This window comes from Brienomyrus brachyistius, chromosome 12 (genome assembly GCF_023856365.1).
Source record: "Brienomyrus brachyistius isolate T26 chromosome 12, BBRACH_0.4, whole genome shotgun sequence".
NCBI lineage: Eukaryota > Metazoa > Chordata > Actinopteri > Osteoglossiformes > Mormyridae > Brienomyrus > Brienomyrus brachyistius.
The window spans coordinates 23,335,506-23,347,489 of NC_064544.1; the positions used below are offsets into that span (position 1 = coordinate 23,335,506).

General features: G+C 42.2%; 1 long non-coding RNA gene across 1 annotated transcript; it reads left to right on the forward strand.

Annotated features, from left to right (window-relative positions):
- The first annotated feature begins 1,018 nt into the window (after window positions 1–1,018).
- On the forward strand, window positions 1,019–6,241 carry LOC125704940 (uncharacterized). The gene is made up of 3 exons (XR_007381295.1): window positions 1,019–2,327; window positions 2,575–2,620; window positions 5,243–6,241. It is a non-coding gene; the product is annotated as an uncharacterized LOC125704940 (long non-coding RNA).
- The last annotated feature ends 5,743 nt before the right edge of the window (window positions 6,242–11,984 follow it).

The window sequence follows — 11,984 nt, forward strand, 5'->3', positions numbered from 1 at the left end:
GCTATGAAGATTTTGGATGTTTAGCCCTGAAGGTTTTATACTGCAATGTCCAAATCCCAAGAGATGGGTTACTGGATAAACATGTCTAACCGTGTTTTAGCTCCAAGGAAGACACATCTGGAGGGCTGAGGAACAGCGAGGTACCTCAGGCGGTGGTTTTACTGCTCCCGGGTGCGTACGCATGATCAGCCACAGCCAGCACGCTCCCATCTCATCAGGCCCCAGCTGTTAATGGATGCTAGCATGGCTCTGAATTGCATCATCACAGATGTGTCTGCGCGAGACAATGGTGCCATGGCACCAGTAATTAGGTCTTTTAGGAGACGCACAAATTATCACAGAGAACATACATTGGTATATTAATTCAGAATTGTTTCTTTAAGTTTATTCAAGCAGAGTTAGTATGATCATCCCTATTGGTGCTGTTTTTATTTGTATTTCTGCATAGGAATATACAGACCATAACTTGGCCTTTGTGAAATACATATTGTAGCAAATGACCTGGGGGGCAGCTTGGCTCAGTAGGCAGCACTGTAGCCTCATGCTTTCGGGATTGGAAGCCCTATTCCACCCCCCACCCCCCAATCTCCCCCCTGCACCCCCAGCTCTGAGTGTGTGTAGGCTTCTCGTATTCTCCCCATGCTGTGCAGATTTCCTTCAGGTATTACAGGTTTCCTCCAATGGTCCATACAGCAATGTGCTTATGTGAGTTGTTATCTCACTATGTGCCTGTGAATGTCTGGGCTGCCATCCTGCACAAGGTGCCCTGTCCTTCCTGGGTTTGGGTCCACACTCACCATGACCCTGTACTGGATAAACAGCAGGAAGACTGCGGATGGCTTTGGGCCGGGCTCCAGCCCTAGGCTTTAGGGTGGGCTGCAGGTTTCACTGTGGGGTCTTTGGGTCTTCCCTAGAAAAACAGCCTGCTTCTGACCTATTTATAATAAACATAAAATACCTGTGATTGGTTGGCATTCGGAGAGGGCCAGGCTTATGATTGGCCAAGCCAATGAATTCCTGAAGGGATGGAAACCATGTAGCATGAAGCTGAGCTGAAGTTATGGGTTACTAACTGCTGTGAAGGAACACCACCAGAGCTTGCAGTACGTAATTTCATAAATAAACGGCTTTTTGGCTTTTGTTTGTTTTTTACAAACTATAGACCATAAATACATCCTTCTTATTCCACCTAGTGATGCTTAAACTGGGGAGCTATACCCCTTATCACAGAAACATAAGCCTCCCTGCCAGGATGTGATTGGCCATTTTAGTAGCTCAGGGAAAGCAAAGTATTAAAAATCTCCTAGACCATTCTGGGATGCTGGTTTTCTCAGTTTGAGATTTTCTGGGGTTATTCAAAAGATCATTTATTATTCATCAGCAACATCCCCAACCTCGCCTCTATCCTACAGCCCACAGGCTTCCTGAGCAACTGCCTTAAACTAATACTGAATTTAGCTGTCTTTGGTTTTATCTTCATGATTAATATGCACAGCATAATGAGACCTGCCTTTACAGCGATTAAAGCCCAGAAGCCTGGAGACGCGGAGGATCGCATGGTTGGCGCCCAGCATTACGGCCTGCTCTTATGGTTAGCCTGCTTAGCATGGAATGCTGTGTGTCACTGAAGACTATAAACATCTGTCCTGACACAGGGGATCCATTGATCTTTGCTGCAAAGGGATTGCGCTGATCACTCTCTGGGGCGGCATTCCTGAGCTGTTTAGCACCCAGGGATAGAGGAGATGCCAGGTCAGGCCCTTGAGGGGGGTTTCCAAGCCCGCAGTGTGCAGGGGAATCTAAATAAAAGCTGCTGCTGTAGTTTTTTTGGGGGGGTCGGTTGACAGTGGGTGGCAGGGGGCCCCGATTATTCACCTAGCTGGACGCGTGGAACTAAACATTGTGCTGGCAGCGTGAAGCACTTTCTGTAATATGGGGCTGACACTGGAGCAGCAGGTGGTTTAATTGCTAGGACAGGGAACTATTACTTAAGATAATTGCAGGAAAATGGCATTGTAACTTTGCACTATAACATGTATAAATCAGTTTAAATTAGAAATAAATGGAGAGCTAATCAGCTTTTACAGTTTTATAAATAGTGTCATGTCTTTGATAAAAACAGCCGCCTTTCTGTTATCTTTTATCCCCACATGGAGGAACACATACAGAAAAGAAAACAGTATGGGATCTTTGTTCAACAACCGCTCCTTCCTTACTGGAAATGGGAAAAAGCTTCTTAGTGGTGAGAATGAATTAGTCTCCATCGCATGGATCCGATGCCACCCAAGACGTTACGAAGAACTATAATTTCCAAGAGAAAAGTACAGGTGTGTACGGGTTAAGCCATGCTGTAATGCTGAAAAGCAGTCGCTGAATTCTGTAATTCTGCCTGCTTTATTCAGTTATTGTCGCTCTCATTTCTACTTTATAACATGTCCTTCTCACACCAGGCATCACACACTGAGACTCGCACATTCGACTGAGAAGGTGTGAACTGGGCTAGCTGTGACCTCACGCTCACTTACAACAAACTGTCCGTAAGTCACTGTGACTGCATTCCCCATTTCTCCCCAGAGAGCCAGTGCCCTGTGGGTGGGGGACCCAGCCAGGACGGGAAGAGGTGGGTTCCTTCCTTATTTACACACATTTCTCCCCTTATTCACAATTAAGTCTGCCCCCTGTTACTATATGTGCATTAGAATTAAGTGTCATTCTAATTAATGTGACAGCTGATGTATATTAATCACAGATTTTGCTGATAAATGATTATACATTACCTTATTTCCTGGCAGACTTGCTGCAGTTAGTGTAAATTGGCTGGCTTCTGATGTCTGTAGACTTCTCCAATGCCAAACCCCTGTCAGTCTGCTATGTGCTCTATACATCAGTTACATTTAAACAGCATTCAAGGTGAGGGTCTGGCTTGGCTCTCCAGGGGTTTCCATGTAGTTTTTGGTTCAAGAGGAAGATGGTTCTTCTTGTATGTTGGCTCATGAAACAGTTTGTGTCAAGGTGATCACCTCTTTCCTTTCTCCATTCCCTCTGCCTTGTGGATCTCTCTGCTGTCTTGAAGAAGCACACTGTATGCCATTAGATTTTGGGGTGCGGTGATTGTGGACACCCTGGGAGGTGACCCCTGACCCTGGACTCCTCATTATGATACTCACCTTTCCCAGAGGTCTTGGGGGATCCTGTTGGGCGACCCCACCATGACGTGAAAGTGCAACAAGTTTGCATAAATGTCGGACAGGGGTCCTGAGAGATCCCCCTCATTGCAAATACTGACCATTCTTTGGTATAACATTCTCCGGGTCACTCTGGATATTACATTATTAAACGAATATAGGTAAAGTGACTTTGTGTTAAGTCCCCTCCAGTCTTCCAGGCCACAAACAAGCTTTACCTCATGAGAAAAACACATGCTTGGAGAAGCAAATGAGGTGTGAATTAAGGGACTGGGAGGTGGCAGGAAGCCAGATCTTCCACTTGGGGCGCCGTTGGGACATTGGCTTATGACTGGCATGGCTTTCCGGCCAAATCCAGCCACACTTTCTGTGATATATACGCCAGCTGACAAATTAGATGACAAATTGCACATGAGGGTGTGACATGAGTCTTGATGTCATCATCAACATTCGTAGTTTGTGATTCAGCTGTGAAATATGCACTTTCCTGGTGTGCGTCTTAAACTGTGTACAGTGACTAAAGTGAATGCTTCAGAAATCTGTATACGCATCATAAACTCAGTGTTATCAGTGAGGTTTACATACAGGTGGTAGGTCTATGTGCGAATGAGTGAATTTGTAAGGATCATGCAGGCCTGTGACTGAGATTTCAGGGTCTAGATTTATGTAAAAATATGTTTCAGTTGAGTGGTTGACTGATGACCTTATAGGCCTTGACAAAAATGCTGTGCTGTGGCTTTCAGATTGTAGAAAAGTGAAAACAAGATGAGTGTATCAGGCCTCTAGGCTCGCTTAGTGTATTTACCTCCTGTTCCTGAGTCCTACCTGACTTTCTCAAGGCTTCCATCAGGCACGTAGCCAGTCAAAACACACTGAAACAACCCTTTCGAAATTCCTGTTTCCCACACTCTGTCCTTCTGTGTTATCAGGCCACAAAGCCTCATCCACTCAAGGTGGGGTGGACAGATGGGCTGGGTTCTCTTGGATCTGCTCTTAGTCTGACAGAGAAACAGATACCGTTCATGGCAGATCACCTACTCCAAGAACAGAAGTTTCTCTTGCTGCGTTGCCATCATCTGGATGGGTGTTGTTGGTGTTCAGAATCAGGCTGTATGCTGCTAGGTCATGGCCTTAGGGCAAATATCCAGGGATGTCTGAGCCACATTCCCAGGTGAATCTGTCTTCCAGAAGAGCTGGATCTTCAGGAGACCTCTGGGTGTAGGTGGACCAACATCTTCAGCACTGAAAAAGCCAGAGAGTTTTGAAAAGAATAATTGCTGCTAATTCCATTTTGTGAAAAAACTTTGCCAAAATGTCTCTAAGGTCTGATCAGCAGCTACAATAAGCCTTTGGTTGAGGCCTTTAAAAGAGGTTCCACTAATTACTAAACATAAGGATTCAAATGCTTTTACCATAAAAGACCTTGATTGCTTAAAACATTCATTCGGTAACGAGACAGCAATTTAAAATGCGTGTCATTTGTTAATAAACATTAAATTGTATTTAATCCTGACATGTGAAAAATCACACTTTAGGATCAATTATGTCACATATATGCTAATAAATACACATCTAAAGAGGTATTGTGAATCTGTATTAAAAGGTTGAATGTATGTAAAAGTAATATGTAGTGAATCTATATGCTGAGACATTACAAATGTGTCATTGTGAATCATACACTTCCATCCATTCAGAAAAGGAAGGGTGTGTATCATGAAAACTGGCATTCTGGGATATTAGCAAGGCCACTATTGAGAGTGGTCCCTCCTGGCCAGTGCAGAGCGGCCAGCGCCTGGACACACTGTCCCCCAGGCGACATGGACTCGAGGCCGGTATGCCAGCCCTTGTCTGAAGATGAGTCTGGAACAAAGCCGCAGTTGTATTTACGGTGGTAAACAGGAAGGGGAACAGAAGAACTGTCATATTTTTAGCTTGGCAGTAATTTAGAAGCTGGAGCAATGCCAGGCTGCTATTTTATAGCTAATTATGTCTTTGGTTGTGCGTAACCAAATGTCTCCCTTTTCATTTCACTTAATCATGTCGGCTCTTGCACTCAGAATGCCTGAATGGATCCCCTGTAGTGCAGAGCACCTTAATCATCACGACGGGCTGGGCCGCCCTCCCGGCCCATGTGAGACAGCCCAGGAGGACCCTCTGCGAATATCCACACATCCTCCAATGGTGGGGGATCATTTCAGCTGATAATTTAACTGTCTCAAGCACATTAAATTGAGGTAAATATTTGACAGTGTATTCAGTTAATGGGTATTTTATTATCAATCGTTGCTGTTTTTGTTTTCAGTCACTGCAATACACTGGTGTTTACATGTCATTGAGAAATATGCCATCATTCAGTCCACTATCCTAATACAAATATTGCAAATTATTAAACTGCTTTGTTTAATTATGAATCTGCCTTTTCGGATCAAAGTGTACCAAAGGTAATTAATTAAACGAGGCTTCACTCTTTTCCTACCAGCGTTTGATTGTCTGCTGCTCTGGCCCCGTGGTTGTGCTCTGTAAACGTGTAGCTTTCAGATCTTTCCTTAGGTCTGTTTGTACCTTTACCCAAGGAATGAAACAGCTATGGAAATGAACTACACTCTGTTTGCCTTGCATTTATATGTGGTTTGTATGGACAAGATAATGGAAAACTAGCACTAAAATGTTATTTTCTGGTTAGTCCTCAAAGCAGAGCTGTAAATCACATTTAGGCTCCCATACAAATGACTGCCGCGCATTGTTTGTTTGGCAGATGCATTGTAAGTGCAGGGGGGCTCATTAACTAACATCGCCTAGAAGAAAACAAACATAAAACTCCGTGACCTGGAGCGTGAGATGAACGGGTCGTTCTGGTTTGGAGAGATGCAGGAGTCACAATTCAGCGGCATAACATCACATCTGAGAGTAAATGATAAACATGAACTGACGTTCATTTAGCCTGATCAGCCGGCTGTGAAAAGGAGAAGGGAGACCGTGAGGCAGCAGTGGCTCTTCCTCTGTGATGCGTGTGTGGGGTTTGAGGGGGGGGAAGCCAGGCCCCGTTGCTGACGATGATCCCACAGAGGGGCAGGGGCGGGGGGTTGGGGGCTACACCTCAGCTGTGTTCCTCATCCATGGGGGGCAGCCTTTGTGACATTATTCTAATGGGGAAATTTCTCTATAGAAAATAATGATTGTGATATGGAGGTAGAATTTCAGGGCAAAACAATCAAATATGATTTTTCATCACAGGTGCAACAATTCTGGTAGCTCTTTCTGCATGAGAATTGGTGCGCTTAGTTAGAGAGGCCTCTGTGATTCTGGATGTTAGGAATGCTATAGCAACCATACAGCTTCTGAATTTTGAATGGTAGCTTTTATCGCATTTTAATAGTAAATATTAGCAAAAAAAAACATGATACGGGAAGTTGCACATTTTAGGGAATGTCAAGCTGTGACGTGTCACTGTGCTGTTTTATAGGAATACAGACCCTAAAACACGTGTGTAAGAAGTGCACCTTTTGTGCCTTCATAATGGAAAGCCATTCAGGGCTTAACTGAATCATTACAGGACAAAGAGCAAACTATACATTCAAGGTCAAACAAGCTTTTCTATACTGAGCATATACTGTGCATTTGCTTTCTGATAGTTGTTATAATTTCCAGGTCTCATTTAAATACATATGAACAGACAAATATTGTATTGTGGGGAATGCATGTGGACAGATCATTATTGTACTGTTGGGAATGTATATAAATAGATAAACTGTATTGTGGAGACTGTATATGAACAGATCAGCAGTCTATTGTGGGATTGTGTATGAACAAATCAGCAGTGTGTTATGGGGACTGTATATAAACAGATCAGCAGTGTATTGTCGGGAATATTTGTGAACAAATCAGCATGTGTTGTGGGAATGTATATGAACAGATCAGCAGTGTGTTAATGGGACTGTATATAAACAGATCAGCAGTGTATTGTGGGGAATGTACATGAACAGATCAACTGTATTGTGCAAACTGTATATGAACAGATCAGCAGTGTATTGTGGGAAATGTACATGAACAGATCAACTGTATTGTGCAAACTGTATATGAACAGATCAGCAGTGTGTTGTGGGGAATGTACATGAACAGATCAACTGTATTGTGCAAACTGTATATGAGCAGATCAGCAGTGTATTTTGCAGAATGGGCACACAATCTGGTAACCAGATGGTTTCCTGTTCATGTACCCCAAGGTCATTCACTGATGAAACCTGATGCTGGTACTTAGCCTGAATCTCTGCAGTAAAATTTTCGAGCTATATAAATGCAAGGTATTGTAGGTCACTCTGGACAGAAGGCTAGCTAAGAAATCAGCTATAAAATACATGTGAGAGTATACTTGCAACAATACTATACAGAAATATATGATATACTGAAAAGTATTCTGGCAGAAAGTTGTGCAGAAAATAAATCAAGATAAAATCTATTTCCAGTGTGATTTCCTTGGTATTTATGGATGCTTAAATGATTATACTTGGTGATGTTTATGTAGTGTGTAGCATAAAAAAAACCCATTTATATTATGTCAGAATCAACCCATTTACTGGATATGAAATAAAACATTCAACATGAGTATGTAGCTAATTAATATCTTAAGGTATTTTCTGTCAATTTATTAATTTATTAATTGCTATAATATATGCGTAAAAGCAAAAAAAATGTATTCTCAAAGCTTTAACACAGTCTCTATGAATAGTTTTAAATAGATAGGATTATGGACTATAAGTGCTGTGTATCGCATATTAAACAGACAGAAACATAATTCATACGTCTTAGTGAAGAAAAACCTTTTTTATCTAAAACCCAAGCAGCTGGTTAAACCAATAACTGATTTAAAAAATGTGCTGCAGGCAAGTATTTATCTCTCAATGCACCATGGTAAGTGTGTTTGGCACTTATATTTTATATATTTATGTACACATGTATATATGTATGTATGTATGTATTTCCCTCCTTGCTTTCAAAGCCCAGTCATAGTATCAGACTGCAACCAGGCTGGCAGTGGTTAATACTGCAGCCTCACACCTTTGGGACTGGGGTTTGTGGCTCTGCCCTGGTTCCATGTGTATAGAGTTTACATTACCTTCCCGTGTCATAGTGGGGTTTCCTCCGGAATCTCCGGTTTCCCTGCTCACCCCAAAAACACGGTACGATGAATTGGTCTTGCCAAAGTGTCCATGAGTATGAATCACAAGCAATTCCTCTAAGACTACATGGAAAGTATTGAAGTAATCAATGTAAATTCATTGTATTTGTGATTAAAAGTGTAATCTGTATTACTAAATGAACCACAGTGGTGATTATTAAACAGAAGTTGCTTTCGACAACATATATGTGAATTTTCCCGTTGAAACAGGATGAAAACACTCATAGACACCCACCGACATGGCAGTTAGCTTGCAAACTAAGCTGCTTGTCTTAAAGCTGAGCTAGAGGTGTTGAAACAACATGGCTGAGTGCAGCTAATGTTGACTTCATTCTAAAGAAGTCTTTTCATGAAGGAGAGAAGAATTTACACAGAAGTAGCTGACCGACTAAAATAAGAAAAAAAAGACCTTATTTGGTCATACTAACAACTGTCCACACTATGCTTCATCCATTATAAAAATCTCTATCCGCTACTGGTGTGAATGGTTTGTCTGTGTCCAGCGATAGGTTGTTCCCTGCCCTGTGTACGTAGCTTCTGGGAAATACTCCAGCACCTTCAACCCTGCATAGAACAAAAGGGAATAGAAAACAGATGGATGGGAAATACTAATTTTCATGCTAGTTTATAGATTATAGATTGTAAATAGGGTATCTACATTTTCGTAAAATCAATTAATCTTTGTAATCATTCACTTGCTGCTTCCAGGAATTATATATCTATTTATGAATGCAGAAACAATATGAAGGAAGTCAGCCTCTCCTCTTTCCTTCCTGCCGCTCAAGCCTGACTAGAGTGATTTAGCCTTTAGCTGCCCTCTCACCTGCCTGCGTAAATTTTGCTTTTCCATGTCTCAGGGTTTTAAGTGTAATGATGCTCAGGTTTCTGGATATGCTGCTCAGAAATGAATGTTAGACTGAATAGTCATGAATAGACTGTCGGTCAATTTAATAAGGGAAACAAATGTATAAACAGGAAATAGTCACTTGTCTATAAAAGATGCTATGGGGTCTTAGTTAACCCCAGAAAATGTCTGATTACTAAACTCTGAAGGAGCCTGTTTGGGTGGTAGTAATGGAGGCAGGGTGGCCATTGGACAGGGCTTTTCTTTTCCTGCCATTTACTACATTTGGCCCAATTGGATTGGAGGGATGATCTGTCTGTGGGCAGGGCTAAAATCTGTGCCAGAAAATGCTATTGGTGTTTGTAGCATAAAAGGACTTGTTGCTGGTAGCAATAAAGAAGCTGTGTTATTTTTGGTATCGCATCCACTCCACCATCTGTGAGACTATGACTGTGACCAGGGTTCCGGCCATTTTCGTGTAATCTTGTTGTGTTTGTCATTTCATTTATAATTGCTCACCTGAAGAGTTTTCCTTCATTACTAAATATAAATTGAAAGTACAACATCTGGGAACCTGCTTTATTTTTATATTATGGCCTGATGGTAGAACAGAGGCCATAACATACCACACAATGGTGTCTCCTGGGTGAGAAAATTATGCAAGCCAGGTCTATGGTTCTGATCAATGTGGTACCAGAGCTCTCATCCAGCCACCCACTCCAACTTCTTTGTTGTTCTTGAGTTGTGTGCTTCTCTGTATCCATGGTTACTCCTCTGAACTACCATCCAGGGCCCCAGCACTGTCCCTTTCCACCCTATAACCTGAGCTCCACTCTCTGCAGTTCACATGGTAATTTATGATAGATGACTCTCTCATTCCAGGGCAGGGCAGTGACTGAGTGGACAGAGCTGTATCCCCAGACCTCTGTGTGTGTATGAAGTCTCTGTGGGTTTCTACCGAGGTTTGTGAATGTTTGCCTAGCAGAGGACTGGCGTCTCATTGAGGGTGCATCTCTGCCTTCTACCTCATGCGTCCTAGAATAGGGTCTAGCCCCCTTACTATACCGTAGGGGGCTCTCTCATTACTTAGGGATCTGTGAAGCTGATCATAGGAGGTTCCCAGTGACATTTAGTAAGCAAAAAAATATTGAAGGGAGACTGACCATTCCGACTCAAAAATATACAAAATGCTGTACTGAAGTCAACCCCCTCCCCCGAGTCCTTAGTTACTCATCTTAATCAATCAGCCGTGATGAGGGTCCCTTGCTCTGGTCTGCTTTCATTTGGGGGTTTCTGGGTTGAAAGGTTGAAAACTCTTGATATACAGGATAAGCAGACTGACGATAGGATATACGATGGCTGGATATGTGATGCTCTCCCTCCATTGTTACCATCTTGATCATCCACCACTTTACCTCAGTAATTCCCGGGGCCTTTCTTTTCTCCTCCACAGCCCTTCTCTCTCTCTTCTCTGCCCTCCAGTACATTTACTGTCTCCTTCACTGCCGCCTTCTGTCAGTCACCTGAGCTACTGCGATGGATGCAGTTTATATAGCGGTTCCTACCCACCACACTGAGCCTCCCCCTGCCCTCCCGCAGGATCACACCCTGTACATGACTGGTGCTTGGTGGCTGTCTCATCCAGACTGAACTTCCTGTAAGCGTTATTCCACATGTGGGAACCTGGAGGTCGAGAAGACTTGGCCCGAGAGTCATGCTGCTGACATTATACCTAAATCAGACAGAAGCATTTAGAGAGCAGGACGGGGCTATTACACCCTCCCATGGTGGGACCTTGTTGATTCCACATCTGAAAAGTTCAGTTTTCATTCTATTTCATTCATCACTCTATTGTCATAACATGACTGTACAAACAAGGGAAAACTGTTTGGTTCACTCTCAATAACAGCATCGGTTAACAGCAACAAAGACATGTCTAAGGACAGTTACTGAAACAACAAATTAACAGACAGATAAACAAAATATATAAAAAATAATTAAATAGCATGAGAGTCCATCTGTTTCTAAATGCTTATCAGTTTAAATACATGATGATCATTAGGTTTTCCAGAAGGAGTAAGGTAACCTCTTCTCATTCTAAGAATACGCTTGCACACATGAGAGGTGGAAAGTACAGAAAGTCCAGAAAGTACAAATCCTGAAAAGTTTGTTTCAACCAAGCAGTTAAATACAAAGAGTCACAGTCAAGTACTTAACTGCTTGGTTGAATTTTCCACATCTGCATGAGAGTAGGTCATGTATAGACATGGCAGCATAATAGTGCACGTGCAATTTAATTTGCAACCTGAATTTATCACTTGATAGCTATTGCAGCTAATGTTCCACTATAGTTTAATAAGTACACATTTTTATTTAGCTAGAATATGTGTTCTTGCTGCCGGAGTGAACCGTTCTGTGCTCCTGTTATTGATCTGTTTGGCATCCATAATATCATCTCTAGCATCCTGACTAACCTTCATGAACTCATGTTATTCTCTTATTTTATTCTCCGCACCTATTCCCCAGCAATGAGCTTGCATAATTGCTTATGCAGTGTACACAATACACAATACACATTCCTCTTTCCCTCAAGAGCTTTTTCAGGAACTGGACAAAGAAAAAAGAACTAAGTTTAAAAGAAGACTGAAAGTTTAATCTCCTTTGGTTAGTTGGTTTGGCAGAAAAACCAGGCAACAGATAAAGTAAATTCTGGATGAAACATTTCTTACCGACACTAGGAAAGAAAATATTTTAAATTCACCTCAAGATGAAGGTTAAA